Genomic DNA, 25,009 nt, shown 5'->3' on the forward strand with positions numbered 1-25,009 from the left:
AGCTAATAAGTAACACAATTGAAATTGGATCTAGTCTTCTCTGAATCCAGAATCAGTATTCTTCCTTCTTTTATCCGTCTTTAACCAAGTTACCCACATGGTGGAGGCCTGGGCATAGGTAGAGAGCAGGCAATCTTGGTCCATCTCCTCAGCATGCTAATTTTTCCTGGAGATTGAGGGGTGGTTTTTTAAGTTAACTAACTGATGGGTTTTGCAAACACATTTCAGTTTTTAAAAGGAGACATTTTAGGGCATGTAACACAAGTTTTACATGAATGTTAACTCAAATGCGAAACTTCAGACTCAGCAGCCCCTGAGCTTTCTGAGGTCCCAGGTATTTTCTACTCTTAAGGGTATTTTGGTGGGTAAGTTTGGGCACTGGACCTCAACTTGTTCAATTTTCCCATATTTGCCTTTTTAGAAAAGGCAGCTTCTAGGCAGGAAAGTAGAGAAACCAGGTCACAAACAATATTAGAACTCATGGTCCTGACTCCCCAACCAGGGTTCCCTCCTTGTGCTCCATCATTTGCCTCCCCCTTTATGCATTTCCTCACCTGAAGAATGAGGGTAACATATTCATTCACTGAATAAAGATTTATTGGGCATACACTATGATCAGGAATGGTACTAGACACCAGGGATTCAAAGAATTTGTTTGTTTCAGTCTTATGGAAAAATAAAAAGCAATCCCCCCTTAAAAGGCCCCCAGGGATGTTACAGGACCATTCTAAGTGGTTACAATAACGTGTGGTGAAGTCATGCCCAGGGTCTTGAGAGGGCATAGGGCAAGGGCACTTGCCCTAGCTTGGAGTTCAAGCTTTCTATATGAGCTGAGTGCTAGAGCATCTGTAAGAAAATGCCAGGGGATGGAAAACATTTGAGAGGGAGGCCTTGCTGCAACGGGGAAAGCATGGAGGTAAGAAATTACAGGTCATATACTGGAAGGCATATTGGGAAACACAGAAGTTTGTTTTGCTCATGCCTAACGTGTCCATCAGGCAGTGAGGATGCCACTGTATGAATGGGTGAAACCCTAGAGACGTGAGCCAGGCCCCTCTCATGGGGATCCGACTCCAGAAAGTGATGAAAAACCAGTGAAGGGTTTTAAGTAGCATGGGTAGGATGGCTTCATGGAATTTTCTAAGTGGTTCATTCTGGAAGCAGTCTAGACAAGGGAGTGGCAAAGCGAGAAGGGCAGGCTAGAGCAGAAATACCAGCAGGAACCTGGAGGGGATCCAGATGGGAGGTGGAGGGGCCCCGCCTCCTCATCCTCAGGGAAGATCTGCTGTGCTTTCAGTGCACCTCCCACGTGGAAGGCTTCTGGATGGGGGACTTGCGCTGCCTCCAGCCCATGATTCCTCACCCACAGACAAAGCCTCTAATTAAAACCAAGGGGCCACAGCAGAGTGCAGTCATCTCTCTTCCCCTGAGAAAGTGGGTGGGTAGGTGAGCATTATGCTATTCATGATATTATCTTTTGAGAAAAAGAATTCCACACCCACTATTGTATTTTATCGAGTGACGCTACAAATTGATTCTAAGCCTCAGAAATCAAAGTGGGTGTATAGAAAAAAAAAATGCAAAGATCATACAACCTTCATTTGCTAGTGTAAAAAAGTACAGACTAAGCCCCTGATAAATTCAGAAAAAAAGTAGAATGAAACCTCTCCATTTAATCTCACTGGGGAAGGCTAATTTGAATTTTACATTGTTTCTAAGAAATGCAACTTCTTCCTCTGATATTCAAGCATAATAAAGCCTGAAGAGAATATTTGTGTAATCAAATGCTGATAAGTAGAATAAAGCAAGTTAATAGGAAAACTATAACAGACTTATGGTTACATAATGATGAGTCATGAGCAGTATGGTCATTGTTATATACAAGAATGAACTTGATGTAGGAAAGCTACTTTAAAAACAATACCTAGCAATAACAAAAACAATAACAAATGAAGGTTGTATGATCTTTGCATTGTATGATCTTTGCACTTAACAGGGAATCTCACTTACCAGGAAGCCCTATAAAAATCAGCAGTTCCTTCCTTCCTTCCTTCCTTCCTTCCTTCCTTCCTTCCTTCCTTTTTTCTTTCTTTCTTTCTTTCTTTCTTTCTTTCTTTCTTTCTTTCTTTCTTTCTTTCTTTCTCTCTCTCTTTCTTCTTTCTTTCTTTCTTTTTCTTTCTTTCTCTTTCTCTCTTTCTCTCCCTCTTTCTTTTTCTTTCTTTTTTCTTTCTCTTTCTTTCTCTTTTTCTCTTTCTTTCTTTCTTTCTCTTTCTTTTCTCTTTCCTTTTCTTTTCTTTCTGAGACACAGTCTCACTCTGTCACCCAGGCTGGAGTGCAATGACACAATCTTAGCTCATTGCAACCTCCACCTCCCGGGTTCAAGCAATTCTCCCACCTCAGCCTCCTGAGTAGCTGGGTCTACAGGTGCACAACACCACACCCAGATAGTTTTTGTATGTATTGGTAGAAACAGTGTTTCACCATGTTGGCCAGGCTGGTCTCGAACTCCTGACCGCAAGTTATCTGCCTGCCTCAGCTTCCTAACGTGCTGGGATTATAGGCATGAGCCACCGTGCCTGTCCTCTTTTGTTTTATTTTTTAATAGAGAGGAGATGTCGTTTTGTCACCCAGGCTGGAGTGCAATGGCACAATCATGGCTCAGTACAGCCTCGAACTCCTGGGCTCAAGCAACCCTCTCGTCTCTGCCTCCCGGATAGCTAGGATTATAGGCACATGCCACCACAACTGGCTAATTTTTTTGTTCTTGTTTCAAATATTTGTAGAGACAGGGTCTCGCTATGTTGACCAAGATGGTATGAAACTCTGATCCTCCAGCCTCAGTCTCCCAAAGCGCTGAGATTATAGGCATGAGCCACCACACCCAGCCAAAACTAACAGTTCCAGGGGAGGCTACTGATTTTTAGACTGGATTCTTCTGGCTGCTGGGAAGATCCTGGTGAGTCATAATGAGAAAGGCAAGGCTAATAGTGAAGTTTGCCTCATGTCCTCATTCTCCTCAATTTTTCTGGGTCCCTCTCCTTGCCTTCCTTTTCCACCCATCTATCACAGACATCAAATCCAGAGGTATTCCAAAGCAGGCAGCCTTCTACCAGCTCACCCTACCAATTTTACCTCTGAGCACGAACATAAAAATCTTCAGACTCTATCTCAAAAAAAAAAAAAAAAATCAGGCTGAGCGAGGTGGCTCATGCCTGTAATCCCAGCACTTTGGGAGGAAGAGACAGCTGGGTCACTTGAGGTCAGGAGCTCAAGACCAGCCTGGCCAACATGGTGAAACCCTGTCTCTACTAAAAATACAAAAATTAGTTGGGCATGGTGGCGGGTGCCTGTAATCCCAGCTACTTGGGAGGCTGAGGCAGGAACTTAAACCCAGGAGGCAGAGTTTGCAGTGAGCCGAGATCGTGCCACTCCACTCCACCCTGGGCACCCTGGGCCATAGAACAAGGCTAACATCTAAAAAAAAAGAAAGAAGAGGAGAGAGAGAGAGAGAGAGGAAGAGAGAGAGAGAGAGAGAAAGAGAGAAAAGAGAAAGAAAGACAGAAAGAAAGAAAGAAGAAAGAAAGAAAGAAAGAAAGAAAGAAAGAAAGAAAGGAAGGAGGAAGAAGGAAGGAAGGAAGGAAGGAAGGAAGGAAGGAAGGAAGGAAGGAAGAGGAAGGAAGGAGGAAAGAAAGGAAGAGAAAGAAGAAAGAAAGAAGAAAGAAGAAAGAAAGAAAGGAAAGAAAGAAAGAAGAAAGAAGAAAGAAGAAAGATCTTCAGTGAATCTTATAATGTTGCAGAACTTTCCTCCTTAGTTCAGCCTAAAACTAGGCAACTTGTCATATGACCAGGAAAGATAGGCTTCGTGGACACATAGAAATGTGAGGAAACGGAATTCATTGGGCAAAAAGAAAAAGACATAAAAACTCGGCAAAGCAAGAGGGGGCCTTGCCAACAATTTCTTGCCTCACAGATCAAATCCTAGGTCCCCACACAGGAACAGGAGAGCCAGGCTCCTCCCTGCTCAAACGGTGTGAACTTCCAGCTGGTACTCCCAGTTCAACAGGAGGGCTCCAATCCTCTGTTGGGCCATGTCCAGACCAGCCCTGGGCCGGTTTCCCTCATCTAACAACAAAAGCAATCCTGGTATAAACACTTGTGGGGTGGGTTAGAGAATTCTCCCAGGATTCTTTTTTTATCTGTCTAAAGTAATCCATAGCTAGTGCATATTAAAGATCCATCCAGCACAATCAGGTAGCTTGTTTTTTGGCCAAGGAGTTTAAGGACAGTTTAACATTACAAATGCTATAAATACTTCATAATTATATTAATATCTTTTAAAATTTTGAATAGATGTGATTAAATATGAATTTAAAATTATTCTAAAGTCCACTTGGAAAGAATAAAATAGCTGAGAGAGACCAGCTGACTTGTAAGTAAGTGGGATAGCTTGTTCTGTCAAATGAAAACATGCTTTACAGCTTCAGTAATTAAACAGTATGTTTTTGAATGCCACAACAGAAAAATGGCAACGAACAGTTAAACCAGAGCAACCCTAGCCAGGTGTGTGCTCACACCTGTAATTCCAGCACTTGGAGCCGAGGCAGGCGGATCACGAGGTCCAGGAATAGAGACCATCCTGGTTAACAAGGTGAAACCCTGGTCTCTACTAAAAAATAAAAATTAGCCGGGCTGGTGCGGCGCCTGTAAGTCCCCAGCTACTAGGGAGGCTGAGGCAGGAGAATGGCATGAACACAGGAGGCAGAGCTTGCAGTGAGTCTAGATGGTCCTGCAACTCCAGCCTGGGCGGACAGAGCAAGACTGTCTCAAAAAAAAAAAAAAAAAAAGAGCAACCCCTATCATATATAAGAATGGAAAATATGATCAAATGCTATCATAGACTAAAGGCTGCTGGGATATCTGGTTGAATTTTTGTGAAGAGAGAGTGGAAAATAAATTCAGATCCTCTTCTTCCACAAGACACCAAATAAATTCCAGATATATTAAATAATTGATAGCTTACATTAGATAATAAGGAAACAGAAGTGACTGTTAATTGATTCCCTGGTGAGGATGGCTTCTAAGAGTAAACTTGATGGGAAATACCTGTTAGATTCATAATGTAGCTAGCTACAACTTAAGGTAGTGTAGGTCCAAACATGCCACAGGCCAAATTCAAGGCCAAGAACAAACTGGAATTCTGTGATAGAAACACGTTGTGGTGAATTATCACGAGGACTAAAGGAGCAGATCAGGAACACTAATTTCTGCAAGGAAACTTCAAGGAAGACACTCCTACACTTGTTTCTGTGTTAAAAGTCAGGGTTGATTTTGGCTGATCAATTTCAGACCCAATGCTTTTAGGGAACAATGTCTGTGTGGACAGCTGGGATTATCTCCAGGTCTGAGGCTCACTCGCTGGGAAACCGTGGATTTGTCACCTCATCTCTCTGTGCCTTTTGTCTCATGCATAAAATGTGAAAGCAACAAATGTGATAGGCAGAATAATGTGTCCCCCCTTCACCCCAAGGTATACATGTCCTAGCCCCTAGAATTTGTGAATATATTATGTTACATAGCAAAGGTCATTTATGGTAGTAGATAGAACTAAGGTTACTAATCAGCTGACCTGAATATGGGGAGAGTATTCTGTATTATCTAGGTGGGCTCAATGTAATCACAAGGGTCCTTAAAATGGAAGAGGGAGGCAGAAGGGAAGGTTGGAATGACTTAATGTGAGGATTCCGTCTGCCACCACTGCCTTTGAAGAAGGAGGAAGGGGCCACAAGAGAAGGAATGCAGGCAGCCTCTTGGAGCCAGAGAAGGACAGGGAGTGGAATCCACCCCGCTAGAGCCTCCAGAAGGGAATGTAGCTCTGCCAACACCTTGATGGTAACTCAAAGACACCCATGTCAGACTTCCAACTCCCGGAACTATAAGATAATAAATGTATTGCTTTAAACAAAATGGTTGAGATAATGTGTTACAGCAGCAACAGGTAATACTCAAATAATTAAGATAATTAAATGAGAACACCTGTGTGAAATGTCTACTATGGGGCTGGATATGGTTTGACTCTGTGTCCCCACCCAAATCTCATCTTGAATTACACTCCCATAGTTCCCATGTGTTTTGGGGGATCCAGTGGGAGATCATTGAATCATGGGGGCAGTTGCCCCATACTGTTCTTGTGGTAGTAAATAAGTCTCCCGAGCTCTGATGGTTTTATCAGGGGTTTCCACTTTTGTGTCTTCCTCATTCTGTTTGCCTGCTGCCATCCATGTAAGACGGGACTTGCTCCTCCTTGCCTTCCGCCGTAATTGTGAGGCTTCCCCAGTCATGTGGAACTCTAACTCAAATTAAACCTCTTTTGTAAATTGCCCAGTCTCTGGTATGTCTTTATCAGCAGTGTGAAAACCAGACTAATACAGGGCTCAGTTAAAAGTACCCTGGTTACCATGCCAGTAGCAGCTGGAGTGGGCTTGATATTGGAAACTAGGTTTCCTGAAGTCTCTACTCCTCAACATACAAATGTAAAATTATTTTTTCCTTATAATTCCATATAGCAGTAGTGCTATGATGAACTATTATCTCCTTTGTAACAGTTGCTTTGACAGCATTTTGGCAAGATTACCTAAATTAGCGTCACTCTGTTATTGGTTTTCAGAACAGACTCATTTCAGGTATTTAAGACAGTCTTACTCAATTAAAAAAAATCCACCTCCAGCTCAGTTCAGTGCTCTCTTTCCCTCCCCAGCACAGGCTGCCTTGTCTGTGGCTGCAGTTAGGAGGCAGGGGCTGGGGGCGGGACGATGTGTCAAGGATCAGCACTTGGCACCCACCCCTTCCTCTACTACTAACCAGCTCCTCCACTCCTTCATGTACTGAGGCAGGGAAGAAATAGAGAAAAGGGAATTTCAGTAAGTTCCTTACGGAACTAGGCCAGGTTACAGCATCTCCTTGGCTAATTTTTTTAACAGCTCTCAGCTGAGAGGGAACACAGTGGCGTGGTCCCCCACCCCCATAGTCAGGTGGTTTCTCTCTCAGTGTGGCTGGGTCCCAGGCTTTTTATGGACTCAGAATGGGGAGTGCATGCTGATTGGTTTGTGAATATGCAAAAAAGGTTAAAGTGAAGCCAGCACCCAAAGGTGGGCACGATAGTGTAGAAAAGCAATTAGGAAAGGGTAGGTAAATGTAAAATAGGTGAAGGGTGGGGTTAATCAGAGGAAAGCAAGCCAAACAAGAAAACAGGTTCTCAATCTTGTCCATGTATTTAACTTGTAGCTTGGCTTTCGGGCTTATAACAGTTGTCTAGCCATTATATTCACAAATTAAATGTGAATATTCAAAGGTAAATGAGAGAGAGAGAGGAAAGTATTAGAAGAAAACATAGGAAAATATTCTGAATCTCGGTGTGGGGATGGACTTTCAGAATGACACCAGAACCAAACTCCATTTAGGAAAATACTGATGCTTTGATTATATAAAAATCTAAATTTTGTACAGGAAAAAAAACCAAGCTTGTATATGACCTTTCCAAAGGATATTAAAAAGATAGTGAACCTCACTAGAAATCGGAGAAATGCAAAAATGGTTAGATAATATTGTATCATTGTTCTGGTATCAGAGGCAATGTCAAGGGTGCATCACACATTAGCACTCTGGTTAACTATTGGATGGTGGTTTGACAATATGGATCACAAATAAGATTTGTGTATTCCTTCACCAATAGTCCATGTTTAGGAGATACCCAGATCAATTTTACAAATAAAGCATTTTAAGGTATGAATAACAGTGAAGATGTTTTAAACCATTGTCAGAGGCTCCAGATTTGATTAAATTATAGGACATTCATACAATGGAATATTAATCAGCCACTAAAAAGGGAGTCACATATTTAAAGCCAGTGACCTGAAAAGGTTTTCATGACTTAGCACCAAATGAATAAATCTAGAATTATAAATATACATGCATGTATGTACAAACATGCAAAATGCAGAACCATAAACAAGTACATACTTAATGACTAGAACGAAGGTAAGGTTTTGTTTTGTTTTGTTTTGTTTAAGATGTAGTCTTGCTCTGTCACCCAGGCTAGAGGGCAGTGGCATGATCTCAGCTCTCTACAGCCTCTGCCTCCCAGTTTCAAGCGATTCTCTTTCCTCAGCCTCCCCCATAGCTGGGACTACAGGCACACACCACCATGCCTGGCTAATTTTTTATATTTTTAGTAGAGACAGGTTTTCACCATGTTGGCCAGGCTGGTCTCGAACTCCTGACCTTAACTGATCCGCCTGCTGGGATTACAGGCATGAGCTACCACGCTTGGCCAGGTAAGGTTTTTTGTATGATTCACTGCTATATTCCCAATGCGAGAAACTTTGTCAGTGTTCAATAAATACACATTGAATCAATGAACTCCTAGAACAATGGTCACTGTGTTTTTTTTTTTGTTTTTGTTTTTTGTTTTGTTTTTTTGATGGAGTCTTGCTCTCTTGCCCAGGCAGGGGTGCAGTGGTGCAATCTCAGCTCTCAGTGTAACCTCTGCCTCCCAGGTTCAAGTGATTCTCCTGCCTCAGTCTCCGTAGTATCTAGTATTACAGGTAATTTTTGTATTTTTAGTAGAGACAGGGTTTCACCATGTTGGTCAGGCTGGTTTCGAACTCCTGACCTTGTGATCTGCCTGCCTCGGCCTCCCAAAGAGCTGGGATTACAGGCATGAGCCACCGCGCCCGACCAAACAATGGTCACTCTTAATAATAACTTTAAGTGGTAGGTTTTTGGCTAATTATTCCTTAATTTGTGTTTTAAATTTTTTCTTCATAAATGTGTATTATCTTTAGAGTAAGAAAAAAACATTGCTATTTTCATTAAAGTGCCTTAAAAAATAGACACAGCAAATCTCCTTCAGTTATACATTGAATAAATCACCCTTTGGAGAAGAATTATGAAATGCAGAAATCAGCATTAAAAATACTTCTTGGATGATTTGGTGTTAAAAGTAAGAAAAGTGCCGGTTGCAGTGACTCATGCCTGTAATTCTAGCACTTTGGGAAGCCAAGGCAGGCAGATCGCTTGAGGCCAGGAGTTCAAGACCAGTCTAGCCAACATGGTGAAACCCTGTTTCTTAGTCTGTTCTCATGATGCTAATAAAGGCATACCTGAGGCTGGGTAATTTACAAAGGAAAGAGGTTTAATTGACTCACAGTTCTACATGGCTAAGGAGGTCTCACAATCATGGCTGAAGGTGAATAAGAAGCAAAGTCATGTCTTACATGGCAGCAGGTAAGAGAGCTTGTGCAGGAGAACACCCTTTTATAAAACCATCAGATCTTGTGAGACTTATTCACTATCACGAGAATAGCATAGGAATGACCCTCCCACTGGGTCCCTCCCACGACACATGGGAATTATGGGAGCTACAATTTAAGATGAGATCTGTGTGGAGGCACAGCCAAACCATATCACCCCATCTCTACTAAGAATACAGAAAAATAGCTGGGTGGTGGCGTGCGCCTGTAATCCTAGCTACTCTGGAGGCTGAGGCATGAGAATTGCTTGAACCCCGGAGGGAGAAGTTGCAGTGAGCTGAGATTGCACCACTGCACTCCAGCCTGAGCGACAGAGCAAGACTCTGTCTAAAAAAGAAAAAACAAATTAAAAGTAAGAGCTGAATGTGATGGATCTAGCAGAGGCCACCTTCACCTATTGAGTTAGTCAGGAAATACTTATTGAATATCTGTTGTGTTCCAGGCACTAAGAATACAGGCATGAGTCAGGCGTGACCCTTCCCAGGAGGATGTCAGAGCAGAGTTGGGGGCAGGCAAAACAGCTCGTGACAAGACAAGGCACAAGTCACCCTGTGCATCGATACAGGATGTTGTCATTGCTCAGAGGGGAAGCCCTTAAACTCAGCTTAGGAAGGGCAGAGAGTTGGAGTACAGGGTGGAAAGCAAAGAGCAGGCTGAGAAGACGGCTCAGAGAAGTGCTCCCTGAGCTGAGTGGTAAAGGACTAACAGGAACTAGCAAGGAGTGAGGGGGCAAGAGAGAAGCATGGGCAAAGCATGCAAGAACACTCTGGAAAGATTTCCCATGGATCGGCACCAGCTTAGAGTGTCTGAGGAGGGGAGGGTGGTGGAGAAATGAGGCTGGAGAGGTTTGCAGGACCGAGGTCCAGAAGGGCCTTGTGGGACTGGGCTAAGCAGAGTGACTTTCATCCTAGAGTGTGGAGGAGGAGGCGGGGGAGGGCATCAAAGAGCGTGCAGTAGAGAGGTTAAGGCCTAGACTTGCAGATGCGCTCGCTCATTCTAACAGCAGTGTGCAGGTGAGACTCAGGGCTGGCAGGTGCCCAACCCTGTGCTCAGAAGGACCTCACACTTGGCTTACTGCTCTGCTGCTGCCATCTTGATTCTTAATAATTTTAAAACAGGAAGCCCTACATTTCCTTTTGCACTGAGTCCTGCAAATTATGTAAGAGGTCCTGGCAAGACTTGAGGCAAAGTTTGTTATGCAGTTGACCAGGAGAGAAGACAGTAGGAAAGATGTCCCTTCCCGTCTCAGCCTTTGTATTTAGGACATGTCCGGGAAAGAAGCAACAAATAAAAAGTCTATGTGTGACATTTACCAAGGTGCAGACAATGCCCTGCAATGTGTTCGTTGTACAAATGAGGCTGAGGCAAAGCTTAGCTATGCCCCTTCCCCTCTCCTTGTCTCTCCTCTGAGATCAGCAGAATAAGAATGAGCGTCTCAGGTAGTAGTAGGGTGAGGAGGAAAGCAGGTGTCTTTGTGTATTTGTTTTTTGTTTTGCTGATATCACAACTGCCAAAGAGGAGAATATGGTTGGCTCATTCCCATAGTCACACAGCTCCATCCCACCCACTTCGTGCTCCAGTGCTGCTTCCACATCCTCCTGGAACCCCTCAAACCCCAGCCAGAGCCTCCTCTCCCCATGGGTCCCACTGCAAGGAGTTACTGCTCCTGCTTGGTTCTGATTCATGGTCAGGCTCTAACTGGAAGCTCGACCCTCAGCTCCTTTGAACACACATACACACATGTACACACACGTACATGTGCACATACATACATATACACTTGGCTCGGGGCACATGAGGGTTTGTTTTTGTCACCATGAGGTTTTCCTTCCACACATCTCGGCGTGCACCAGCTGCTTAGCAACAAGCTGCTGGGCAGAACTAGAAATTAAATATCTCCCTGGTTGCTGCAACCACAGGTCCCAAAAAGGAGGGGAAGGGTCCACCAGAGGGACAGGTCTGAAGGACAGGGGTGTGTGTCTCCTAGACGAACACTCAGAGATGGAACAGTCAGGGCTCTGGTCCTGGGCCAGGAATCTCAGAGGCCTGCTGGGAATGGTGCTCCAGAAAATAGAATCCCGACAGCAAGCCGTGGGTGGTGGGGAAGCTGCAGGATGGCTGATGACAGGTGGAAGGCAAAATGTAAGAATTCCTAAATCTCTGCTGATGGGATTTGCCTCAGCAAGATCTGGGTTCAGGTCATCATCGTGGCCACCCTAAAATCTAGCATCCTGGCTTTTGGTTCTTGCTTTTGGAGTTTAAGTTCAAAAACCCGTTCTCCCAGGAGTTCTGCCTCTCATGTAGCATTGAGGCAGAGAACATTAGCACCAGGATTCTGCAGTTAGATTTTCTAGGTTCACACTTTAGCTCTGCTGTTGACTTTGTGATCTTGAGAAAGTTACTTCACCAGTCTGTGCCACAGTTTTCTCATCTGTGAGCCCCACCTCAGAGGACTGTTGTGAGAATTACATTAAAACAGGTAAAAGGACTTTTTGTAATGTCATCTCCAAAACAGACATCCACAATGCTGAGGATAGAAGGAAGCAAGGTAAGCTACCTTTTTAAAAGTGTCTTCCATGTGCTTGACACTACAAAATGCCATTTATCCATGGGATTGATCTTTCCACACCCATGGAAACCGAGGCTTACAAACAAAGTGCCCTGCTCAAGGCCATGCTTCAGCAATGAGGCCAGAGTTTGACGTGGTCACTGTGGCTCTGTGGCTGTCACTCATTCCTCAAGCCAAACTGCCTCCACTATCGCTTTTCAGAGAAAGGGAAAAAATACTAATTTATCTGGCATGTGTGGTGGGGGGCGGGTGTCAGGATTTGGTGGAAAGAGCTCCTCCCCAAAGTAACATTTTAGAATTATGATATGATGTCAGTGTAATTACCATAGCACTCCCTGGCATATAGTACCTGAGATGGGGAAATAGTAGGCCAGGGTCTTGGGAAAATGAAAGATGTCATCAAGGTACGAAGGCAATAGACACCTAGATTTGGAGTGAAAACATGGATTCCACCAAGCTCCAAGCAAGCAGAAGTCCCCACCTCTCTGGCCACACTCACTGGCCTAGAAGACTGGGGAGTCCAATAGGAAAAGGCTGCAGCCTGTGCTCAGAGGCTCACGGTTTTCCAGGTTAACACACAAGCCCCTGCTTCCCTGACCAGTGGATGCTCACACTATGACATGTACGTATTCCCGAAGATCTTTTATGGCAACAGCCCGTACACGCCCTTTCACATGTCTGCACTGCCGAGAGCTGCAGGGTTCAGTATGGTAGCCACGGGCTGTGTGTGTCTTTTGAGCACTTCGAATATGGCTAGCAGGAATTAAGATGTGCTGTGAGTAACGACACATGTACCTGCCTCAAAGACTCAGTCCAAAAACTCAAATATCTCACTGATAACTGTAATAGTGATTACATGTTGAAATGATGTAAATTTGATGTGTTTTGAATATAATGAGTTCAATAGAATCTATTATTAAAAACTATTTTTTTACCTTTGTAATAAGAAAAATTGCAGTTCCTTATGTGATTGGCATTTGTGGCTCATGATATCTTTTTATCAGACAGGGCTACTCTCAAAGGTACCCACAGTAGGCTTTGTGTTTGGAGAGTTCTTTGGCAGTCACAAAACATTGGCCTCTCTTTATGACAGAATCACAGAAAGCCAGACCTGGAACGAGTACCCTTAAGCTGTTTTGTTCAATCTCCTGATTTACAGGCAGAGAAACTGAAGCATTGAGAGGAGAAATGATTCCAGTGTTCCAGGTGCCATCCATAGGCCATCGCCCACCCGGATCTAGTCCTTTCTGCCTGCACCCCGCAGAGCTGGCTGTCCGGTTCCTCTCCAGCCCCTCTTGCCCACCCAGCTCTTCCCCTCCCCTCCCTTTCCCTCGGCGAAGGCTGGGAGAACTCTCCTAGGGGAGGCATCTTTATTCATGAACCTGGCCCATGGGAGGCCGGGGAGCCTGTCTGAAGGCTGCTCTCTGCTTTCCCTGCAGACTCAGAGAGATAAATATGGAAATGTGTGAGAAGAGCTTCCCCATCAAGAGTCAGGGCTGCTGTGAAATCTAATACCTAAACCAGGAGGGGTGGAGGAGGCAGCTCCAGGGCTGCAGCCAGCAGAGTCTCCTCAGCCCCAGCTGGGCCCTTGCTGTTCCTTAGAAAGGCTAAGCTGACCCCTGGGCATCTGCCCAGGCTGGGCTGTGTTTCTGTTTCCCACAGCACCTCCCCACAACACCACAAAACTACACAGGTACGGCCCATCTCCAGCTACCATCCAGTCCCCAACCCCACCCCAGGATGCCTCCTCTGACTTCTCCAACCTGCCTGGGCTTCATCCTCCAAATCCCAAGTGCCTGGAGGCTAAACTCTTGCTTTCTGAGGACCCATTAGCAGCTTCTGCATCACGGAGTGTGTGCTATCCAAACCCCAGCCTCAACCCAAACCTGCTGAAGCAGAATTTGCATTTTCATGAGATCCCAGGAGATCTGCTTTGGCCCACACCGGTGAGAACAGGGCACTGTGTCTGGTTTATACTGTGCCCACTGAGCCCACAGCACTGGGCTCCTGGTAATTATTCCAATCACAGACAAAATGACCTATGTTGAGTCCTTGAGGTTGACGCAGCACTTTACTGGATGTGGTCTCACATAACTCCCTCACGGCCCTAGATAATGCTGAGCGGTCAAGTCAAGACTCTCTAAGCGACTTGGCCTATGGGAGTTTTGGAAGAGGTGCTGACCCCATGTGCTTAGTTTCTTTGCTGCCTCTGTCTCACTAGAATGCATGCAGATATGATACTAGTAGTAGAATTAAGATGTTGCCCTCTTGGGTCTGTGTTCTTATATTAGGTAGATGAGAGTATGTATATAGAGTCTATATAGCCCCAAGGCCAAATTGCCTGAGTTCAAATTCTGCCACTAACTAGGTATGTGACCCTGGGTGGGTTACATAATATTCCTATGCCTCTGTGTACTCATCCACGTAATAGAGACCGCAGTGGAACCTACTTCATAGGATTGTTGGCGGATTACATGACTCAATATGGGTAATGTGCTTACATAGTGCCTGACACATAGTAAGTGTTACAAAGTTTAATTAAACCAATGTCTTTTTTCAAGTGTAATGTTGAAGACTTTGCAGATTTAGAACCACAGGAGTTGGTAGAACTCCTAGGGCTCAGAGGGAGCCAACTCCCTCGTTGCACACAAGAGGAAACAGGCCCAGATGGTTGAATCCCTCTCCCAGCATCTCACAGCCAGTAAGTGGCATGATTGGAACCTGGACTCATGCACACTCAGCCTGCTCCTCCTTCCCACGCCCTACAGGACACAATTAGAAAGTAGAGCGAGTTCCAGACCTGGCGCTGAAGTCCAAGCTGCCCACCCAGGTGTGAGCGTCTGCTCTTCATCCTCAGTAGGATGGGAGGAACCTAGCTATGAGTGCTACTAGCAAACTCTCCAGAGATTTCCCCTCTGCCCTGAGACCTAGTCTCTAAGTTGATCCTTCCTGACCACTGAGGCAAGAATCAGATCACATGAGCTGCAGTTCCTCCTTAGGGAAAGGAATAATCAAGGAGTTGGGGTTTGGGAGGAGAGAGCAGCATAGGAGGCCCCTTCCCAGGGAAGTATTTTTGCGACTCCCCCTGCTCTCCCTCAAATGCTTTGCGGTGAGGATAAGGAAGTGTGAGGTCTCTGATGCCCTGGCATGGCCACCCTTTTGTGTGGGTTTTATGTTCTTGTTCTTTGTGTCCATGAGTTCTGACTCTTGTTGCATCTTGTAGCAATTCCAAATAAGCCCACCCAGATACCCGCAGGGCTCTGGTCTTTCTATTATTTTGCTAAGGGACTGGCATGGGTGAAGGGATCTATTGCCCCAGCTGCCCTTCAGGGGAGAGGGAGGCCTTTAACTCCTCATAACGTCTCGTGTTGCAAAATGCATTGCTTCGAAGGAAATATTGGTTTTGAGCAAATTTGAACTCCGGATGACCAGGGTTCTGTTTGTGCTTGACGGTAATAAAAGGAAGATAGAGGTATACCAGGATGCATCCTACACGTCCTACAAGGGGAAACCCACCTTCCTGTCACTGGTTGTCTCAGCCACCTTGGCTGGGTTTGCGCTGCTCATTAACTTTGGGTGTGCCTCTGTGTGCCTCCCTAACCACATGCAGATCCTGGCCTCAGTGTCTGCCTTTCTGCATCTCTCTGAGCACCTTGCCTAGTATCTGCCACATATGGTGCACATAGTGGATGATGATTGACTGATCACTTAAAATATTGTTTTCTATACAAGAATGAAAGAAGATAATTTCCTCTTCTGGTCATTTCCTTTAAAGAATATATGTACTCTTCAAATGTTCCTTAGTTTTCATATTATTGGCACATATTCAGAACACAGCCTTGCTGAAACTAAAATAATAATAACAATAATAATAGCATCTTTCATTGGCTGAATACCTATTATGAGCCCAACACTGTGCACACATCATGTGTGTGCCTTACACACATCATCCTAATCCTCACAGCTTTGCCACCAGGGTCATCCAAAGAAGGGAAGCCCAGTGCCCCTAGGTACACCACTCTTCAGTAGTGGAAGAACTGGAACCCAATCCCAGGTGTTCTGACTCTATTCCAATGTCCTCCCCATTAAATCCCAAAGAACCCAGCCCAGCAGCCAATTCTCCTCTATCCTTTCCCATTTTTTATATGAAGAAACTAAGGCTGGGTGTGGTGGTTCACCCCTGTAATCCTAGCACTTTTGGGAGGCCAAGACAGGAAGATCGCTTGAGGTCAGGAGTTCAAGACCAGCCTGGCCAACATGGTGAAACCTGGTCTCTACTAAAAATACAAAAACTAGCTGGGTGCGGTGGCACATGCCTGTAAACCCAGCTACTGAGGAGGCTGAGGCAGGAGAATCGCTTGAACTTGGGAGGCGGAGGAAATTGCAGTGAGCCAAGATCGTGCCATTGCACTCCGGTCTGGGCAACAGAGCGAGACTCTGTCTCAAAAAAAGAAAAAGAAAAAGAAAAAAAAGAAAGAAAGAAAAGAAAAGAAATTAAGGCTTTGAAAGGATGAAAAATCCTTTGCCCGAGACTAGGTCCCACATGTAGTGAACTGCAGAACTGATATTGAATCCCAGACCCATCCAAACCCAAAGCTCACACTCCCCACCACAGCACAGCATCCTGACTTCTCTACATGATGCATTTCCTTTGTTTGTTTCTTAGCCTGCAACCAGATCTTATCCTGTACCTGTGGAGGCAGAGATGGGACCATGTGGGACTCATATAGTTTGGGGAGAAGTTAAAGATATTACAGTAACGCAGGACAGGAATACATTTAGGAGAGCATGTTAGAGTTGGTAGGAAGCTTCCTCTCCTCCAGAAAACAGAAGCCCCACCTTCTTAGGCAATGGCCCTGAACTTGTTCATTTCTGACAAATGTGTTCCATTTATTTTATTTTATTTTATTTTTATTGACACATAATAATTGTATTTGTGGGATATGGATGATATTTTGATACCTGTAAATAATGTGTAATGATCAAATCAGGGTAATTAGCATATTCATTACCTCATTTATCCTTGTGTTGAGAATGTTCAAAATCTTTTAGCTATTTGAAATATACGATAAATTATCGTCAACAATAGTTACCCTCCAGTGCAGTAGAACACTAGAACTTATTCCTCCTATCTAGCTGTAATTTTGTATCAAATGTGTTCAACTTCTGCAGATAGAACATGCCTGGCTCTGGCTGCCATTGCTGTCACCAGCTGTGCTATAATAGCTCTCGCCCCACGATTCCAGACCTGGTGGCCAATGGCATTCCAATACGGTTCTAATTGAGATGCAGCCAGGCTCAGTGTTCTCATCATTGTCACCATGATGCTGTGGAATGAGTTGGATGCAGGGTGAAATGAGAATTGACCTTGAATAGACCACTTTATTCTGGAGGAGGAAGGGAGATCAAATAAGTTTTAGAACCAGTCGTGAAATCTGCTGTTCTACCCACTTGGGTTGGAGCGAGTGAAGACAGTACGAAGGAAACGGCCTCATTCTAGCTTTCCCTACAGCAACCAAGCTGCTCCCAAGCACCTTCAAAGATCCTCACCACTTACCTAGTTTCAAATTCATAAAAACAATCTTTCCAATCTGGCAGACTGGCTCTAAATGGAAACTCACCACCATTTCCAAAGCGTAATTTGTTATTGACGTCCTCATTTCATAACAAAAATTAACAGGTTGGTGGCTCAATATTTACCAGGAAGAGAAGTACTAGAATAATCTCCTACCCAAAATCAAAATGCCATTGACCGGATTTGTAGTGCAAATGGTGTATTAGACAGAAATAAAAAGAGAGTTCATTTGATTTTAAAATCTGAGCAATTAGTAAGTACCCTTCAGGGTCTGTGACATTTCCAATGGAGATAGAAATAGGGATAGAGAGAGAGAGACAGAGATAGACACTTCAACTTACTTGTAGGTACAGAGATAGAAATAGAGAAAGAGATATGATCTAGATATAGTTGTTTAGACATAGACATAGGGATAGAGATAGAAATATGAGAAAGAGAAACAGAAGAGAGAGATTCACCCTTCAAAGTTTCATCCTATGATTAGGGCATTAGATACAAAGGGAGTGATAGGTGCTTTGTTCAATGACAAATCCAAAGTCATGAAAGTAACATTCCTTCTTTTTAAAAAATTTTACTTCCAGAATCAGAAAAACTAAATAAAACATTATAGCTAAATGAAATGTTGAAACTTATCTGATTTATCCCTCATTTTATATCCAGGGAAACGAAAGTCCCAAGAGACAAGATGACTTGACCTTAGCCACACCCAGATACTCTGTCACTCAACCAGCATCTTTTCCTCTGCTCTGCGATAAATCGCTTCCTTTACCCATCCGAATATAGTAGCACTTATAAAGCACCTACAGCATACCAGAGCCTTATTTGAGAGCAGTAAGGATACAATGAAGAACAAAATATAATCCCATCCTTAACATAGAGATGATTCTGGTGGCTTTTCCCATGGTGAGCATTCTTTTTTTTTTTTTTTTTTTTTTTTTTTTTTTTTGAGACGGAGTCTCGCTTTGTCGCCCAAGCTGGAGTGCAGTGGTGCGATCTTGGTTCACTGCAAGCTCCACCTCCTGGGTTCATGCCATCCTCCTGCCTCAGCCTCCCAAGTAACTGGGACTACAGGCACCCGCCACCACGCCCGGCTAATTTTTTGTATTTTTAGTAGAGACGGGGTTTCACCATATTAGCCAGGATGGTCTTGATCTCTTGACCCCGTGATCCGTCTGCCTCAGCCTCCCAAAGTGCTGGGATTACAGGCGTGATCTATTGCGCCCGGCCAGTGAGCATTGTAATGTGAAGGAGACTGGAAGGTAAGGAAGCTGGATTTCTACTGCCTGATTCTCATTTTTTACAAAAACGCAGAAGAAATTCTCTGGGAGTTCATGACGTTTCTGGGGCAGTCTGTGCGAACAGAGAGATCTGATCTAGGACATAAATGAAAATTGCTTATCTTGCCCCAGGAGGCAAAAGCCCCTTCTCTAGAAATTTAGTTCAAAAGTAATTTTATTCTCAAATAAATGTAATTATACAAGAATCACAGTCTAATAATGGCTGCCTTGTAATAAAGACTATAATGTTGAAGAAGCAGTGACGATACAGAATGGAAGATGTTACCCAGAGGACAAGGGATGGGGCTGCTCTGAGAAGCAACCTTAGGATCTGTGTGACCCCTTTGAGGGTGGGGGTGGCCGAGGGTGTCCTTAACCTCCTTCTGGAGAGCCTACATGTGGAAGGAGCTCAAGTGTCAGGCTGCACCTACCTTTGGCTTGCCACATCTGCTTGAGGGCAGAGACCAGGCCTTCTAACTTCTTATTCGTGGTTGCCTCTCCTCACTCTCCCTCCTGCCCTCACAAAGCTCAGCATAGAGCCCAGCACCAATTGGGCTTCTGTGAGTATCTGTTGAATGAATGCTTTGGCAGGAAACAGTTTTTGGACTCACCATTTCTAATTAAGGGAAAATGTCTGTCCTGTTCCCATCCACGTGACTAAGTGCAAGTGCTGCTCTGGGCTGATTCATCTCCTCATGAGTCATCTGCTTGAGTAGTAATGCGAACGGGCTTGCAGGCCAAGTGGTGAGCCTTCTGCAGCACAGCCGGCTTCAGGCAGCTTCCAGAGCACATTTCAACCCTTCTAGTGGTCAGTGGGTAGATTTGCCCTGTCTCTCAAGACCTCGAAACGATCTGCTTACTGAGTCACTTGTTTATTTAACAGACATTTACTGAGCACCTACTGTGTGCCTAGCCCTGTACCAGGCACCAGAGATTACAGCAATGGCAAAACCAGGTCATTCTCGGCCCCGTTTAGCTTACAGTCTACTAGGGAAAAAAGGGCACGAATCCACAATCCTGTGAACATTTCTTCACAATTGTAACAAATGTTCCCTAAGAGGGGACCCAGTGACACGCATGTGTGTAACAGGGGTCTGACCAAGACCAAATCAAGGTCTAAAGAATGAACAGGGGTTCACTGGGCCAAGGGCAACAAAGGAACTTTCAGACAACACCAGCAGCACGGCAAAGGTTCCATGACCATGGCAGGGGAGGGAGAGACAGCAAGGCCCCAGAGAGTGAAAGCGGCCTGGGGACAAGGGAGCCAGGGGTACCCGAAGCTGGACACAGAGGCGGGGACCAGACCCAGAAAGGTCTCTGAGGCCTGGAAACAGTCTTTTTCTTTCTTCTGAGAACAATTAGATGCTATTGACGGGTGTGGGAAGGAAACTTGACCAAACATGGGTGTGCAAAGCTTCCCCTGGAGCTGTAGTGATGATGAATGGAAGGGCCTCAGTGTAGGGGAAGTTAGGAAGCAATGAATGTACCACCACAATGAGGTCCTATTCCTGGGGGGAGGCCTCATGAATGTGAAGAGCTGAAAGCCAAAACCAATTATCAAGTGACCTCTCAAAGGCATACGGTCAGCATCTCAGGGCACATGAGACCCCATCACTAACCTTCGCCATTGGCAGGAGGTCTGCAGGAAAGGCTTGACCATCCCAGTTAGGGCCTCAGCCCCCAGGGCAAGGAGTTAGGGGTGAGCTCATCTGAACAGCTCCTGTCCTTGGTGGCTCCCACAGGAGGCAGACAAGCCCAGCAGGCCTAAAGCAAAGAGCAGCCTGACAGTGCACGAGGGACACCTGAGGGAGCCTCTGAGGTACAGCATAGCCAAGGAATGTCAAGACCCCAGAACAGAGAGACTGAGGGTCTGTCTGCAGGGCTGGTGTGGGAGGAGAAGGAGACTACAGTTGGTGCTGGGAAGAACCAGGGCTTTGACTCAGATGGCACTGAGTTTGATCCCCCTGCACCCTTTAGTGATGTGACCTCATGCCAATTACTTACCCCAGAAAAATGACCCCCCTCCAAGTCCTACCCTTGCTGAAAGAATCAGCTGGGGTGGCCTGTGAGAAGGACCTGCTTAGGGCCTTGTTCCATGAGAGACACTCATGAAACAGTAACCACTGTCTCAGCAGCAGGGCCTGAAGAGGTGGGTATAAGACCAGGTCATCCAGAACAGGCTAGAAGACACTGGCTAATTCCGGCAGTGTAAGGGGAGATGACCTTGGAGGTGGAGCAACTGTATTTCAGGGTGATTGTATTTGTACGTTCACAGGTCAGGCAAAATAGGCCTTTGAAATTTGAGAACAAAAGAAACAAAACTGACCCAAGTGAGGGTGTTTGAAAAGCAACCATGCCTTATGAGGGATTGGGTGGCAGACCTCTCCAAGACTGTGACCAGCGGAGCAGTCCAAGAATACTCTTCTGGTGTTTTGAAGCCCTGTTTCCTATCATGAGCTCTATTTCCAGCAGACTAATGGGCAGAAATCTATTCTGAGGTCTGAGGGCTGCCCAGCATTAGCCAGGAGCTGGGCCTTGGGCAGAGCCCTGGAGAGAGGCATCCTCCGAAGTGGCCTTGCCGCCACCTCTCCTGACACAGCACATCAGCTGTTGCATGGGCAAGGGCGAGTCCTGGCCAAGGCCTTGCTTGTGCCCACCCCACCCCACCCAAGGTTTGGGCTGGAGAACTTCTTGGGGAGCTGCCTCCTTCATCACATTGAGGCAGTGAACCAGGGATCTTTGGAGGGGAGAGATTCATGTGGGAAATGTTGCAATATTTTCTCTGGAAGGATAAGCTATCCAGGCCGCAATGGTGCTGGGGAGGGCTGGGAAAGGGGGTGCAGAGGAAATGTTATGTCACTGGAGAGAGGCACAGTGTTTGTAGATCATCACACAGCCTTTCTGTGCCCACGCTGGGTGGAGCCCTGGAGGCCCAGAGGCTAATGTGTCTGGTTCTCATGCATCACCTCTTAGAGGAAACAAACATTTTGATATTCACAACTAGATAGATTACTGAAAAGAAAGAAATGCAGAGTCGGGCCCACTGTCTGTAGGAAAAGCTCCTGCCCTGTTCAGGAGGAAGCTGGTTAAACCATGCAAAGACTCCTGTTGTCTGCCTGGGGAAAGAAAATACCTCAAGTGTTTCCTGGGGTTTTCTTCTGCAGGTTGGTCGGTTCAAGGACAGGGTGTGGAGTACAACCGGGAGCGGTCAAGGTCTGTGTAATCCCAAGAAGTCTCAGACTGTGAAACTCACAGCTATGATGAAGAACAATGAATTGTCAGCAACCTGTATATTAGGATGGGGGGAGAGGACCACACATGAATGTTTTAAAGCTTCAAACTGACAATATCACGTCCGTTACTTTTGTTCGCAGCTCCATACGCTTGTAATTTATCACAGTATAATTTTATACTTCTTTATATGGTGGTTTGATTAATGCCTATTTCCCCCACTGTCCTTAATGCTCTACATCTTTCTTCTATTTTATTGCCAGCACCTAACACCGTCCTTGACACATAGCAGCTGCTCAATGTTGAGTTAAAGAATGAGTCAGAAAGTAACTCAGTAGCATCTTAGTAATTTCCTTGCAGTACATAAGTGCTGCCAGAAGGTGGCGAAAATACTCAGAGCAGAGAATTTCAAGCTTCAGAGGCAATGGATGCTAATAATTACATAATGCAACGAATTTGGTTGCTTCATCAAATGTGGAGTTAAGTTTATTTCCTCAGCTAACACTTGATTAAGATAAATCTCAAGGTGTGGCAGAAACGGTCAGAAAGATTTGCATTCAAATCCAGCCTCTGCTGCAGACAGCCAGGAATCTTAGGCAAATGCCTTTGACTTTTCCGGGCTTCCACTTCCTCATCCACAAAATGGAATGTACGATGTCAGATTTTGTTATGAAAAGTAAGTGAGAGAACACTAATACACACACATATGTATATACATATACATATGAGTGTGTATATATATTTATAATTTTTCAACCTCAAAGTTCTTCGTATCATATTATTTATAGATTATTACTGCCATCAAATATTACTTCCATGTCAAAATTTAATACACGAGTTGAAGCAAAATACCCTGAGTTAAAAAGAAATTTAGCAAGAGTATGCAAAAAAAGAAAAATACTGTGCTTTTCAGGCCCTGTTGTCCTCCTGGAAAAGTAAATCTGAGTTCAAGACCCTGACTTCTTCCTATAGAAATTGAAGGGAATGCGGTTTCTTTTCTCTGTGATGATCCACCTATAGTTGAATTATTTTGTCAAAATGAGGAGCATTTTCCTAGTTAGAAAAACTCAAAGCACTCAGAACATGATAGGATAAATTTCCTAAAGGAAACAACCCCTCTAGAAATTTGAGGGCTCTTGAGTACACACTCAGTTCTGAAGTAAACATGTTGGCTGTAAAAGTCAGTATATAGACCTTCTGCAAGGCACATGTAACTTTTATAGCTCAAAATTTACAATTGATTTTTCTCTCAATGTTTTTTAGACCTAAATTTCTAATATACTGACCTAAGATGCCCAGCTATTTTTAGATAAAACTGTGAAATATCCCTTAACCTTAAAGTAGGTTGTGAGACGTAAGATAGTTAAAGCATTACACTGCCAGAAACCTACATGAATGGAGGTTTCGTGCCCACTGGTCTCATGCCAACTGCACATAGAAATGCTGGCGGGTAAACAGCACTAAGGGGACTTGGGAACCTGCCCAGGGGCTCGCTCTGCTCCACTCCAAGTCAGGTTCACAGGTGCCAGCTCCACCCAGGCCCCTAAGCGCGAGGCAGATGAACACATCAGCAAGCGGCACCCTCTAGAAAGGGAGCAGGACCGCTCATGCATAAGGCACAGGAGGAGCAAACTCGCCTATTTGGAAGTTTTCAGGTTCAACATTGTTTAGTTCAAAACTCAGCACCTGGCAGCCTGTCCTCAGGTACCAAGCACCTAAGTAGCATTAGGGGTGAGGGGCTGGGGTCATGCTGAGCTGTTCCAAGAAGGAAAGCCCTTCCCTTTACAACTCCCTCCTTGAAATTAACAGCTCATTTTCTGAGCTTTAGTAATACTTTGCCTTCTCCTCTGTTCAAGGCCTGATATGAAAAGAACTCAGTGAATTTTGATGAATAATGAAAATGAAGGATAACAGAAATGAAAGATATGTTTAGGGGATGAGGGAACATAAGAGAACATTGTCCTTTGTAACCAGGAAAATATATGTTTGATGAAAAAAAGAAATGAGTCTCAAATGTTTATTTCATGAGATAATAAAATGATTGCTGTCATTTTAAGCCACTAGCTTTTGGGGTGATTTGTTATATAGTAACAGTCTCTGGAACAGGTCATTGTGCCTAGCAGTGGGTACTACCGAAATATAAGTAATGGGTACTTTCTTCTTCCTGGAATGCTTGGCTGTTCCCTGGGCCCCATGTATAGAATCCTTCTCTGTTAAAGTACGTCTTATGTCTGGAAGGAAATTTTCTACCTTCCAATGTGCTTCTAGGTGCAGGAGGAGTGGGCAGGAGGGCTCTGCAGGACCCAGGGCGGGATGCATAGTGAGAAAGATGGACCAAGGGCTCCTTGAGGCAGATAGCCCAGAGTGGGCAAAGAGGCCATCTGTATGAAGGCTGCTCACCTGGTCCACTTAGCAGGTGGCAATACTTATGAAGGAATAGGGACATCAGTGATCATCCTCAGTAATCTTCTATAGACCTTGTAATGCTTGTCTGTAGAGCCCAGAACCCAGATTTATTCATCCAGAAACACGTACATAACTTCTCTGCTTTAAAATAGCACATGGTTTGTTTTTGGTTGTATTTGGGGCTTTGCAGTTCTTCCTTGTTAATTATCAGTACTACCTGCTGTTTGTGACTGGCCTAGGCTTATGTCCAAGGGAACTGAGGCCACCACCTACTGATTCCCCATGGCCTTCCCTCCTTGTGGTCTCTGCTTCCCTTTCCTCCTTGAGTCCATTCTCCGCCTCCCACACACCCCTGGTGACAGTTGGCTCTGTGAAGAAACCTCTTTATGTCTCTCGAAAATAAGCCCAGTCATGTTCTATTTTTAATGGGTTTTAAACGTCTGTTCCGCAAAAGAAAAATCCCTGCAAAAAGAAGTCAGAAACTGGAACCTCACCCAGGGAGGGGATAAGTGTGGGCCCAAGACGAGGGCTGGTGGCAGGAGAAACCAGGTCCAGGCACTCTCCCTCTGGCCCTACTGGGCAGCGATGAAGCTAGATTCTCATATCTAAAGGAACATGGAAGTTCATGTAGCACTGCCTGTGT

At 44.8% G+C, this 25,009-nt stretch overlaps 1 protein-coding gene across 2 annotated transcripts in view; it reads left to right on the forward strand.

Annotated features, from left to right (window-relative positions):
* The window catches only part of VSNL1 (visinin like 1), a 112,680-nt gene that overhangs the window by 80,329 nt on the left and 7,342 nt on the right, over nt 1–25,009 (forward strand). The gene's annotated exons all lie outside the window — the stretch shown is intronic.

Source organism: Rhinopithecus bieti, unplaced genomic scaffold, assembly GCF_001698545.2.
Source record: "Rhinopithecus bieti isolate Rb0 unplaced genomic scaffold, ASM169854v2 scaffold_4781, whole genome shotgun sequence".
In the NCBI taxonomy this organism is placed as follows: domain Eukaryota; kingdom Metazoa; phylum Chordata; class Mammalia; order Primates; family Cercopithecidae; genus Rhinopithecus; species Rhinopithecus bieti.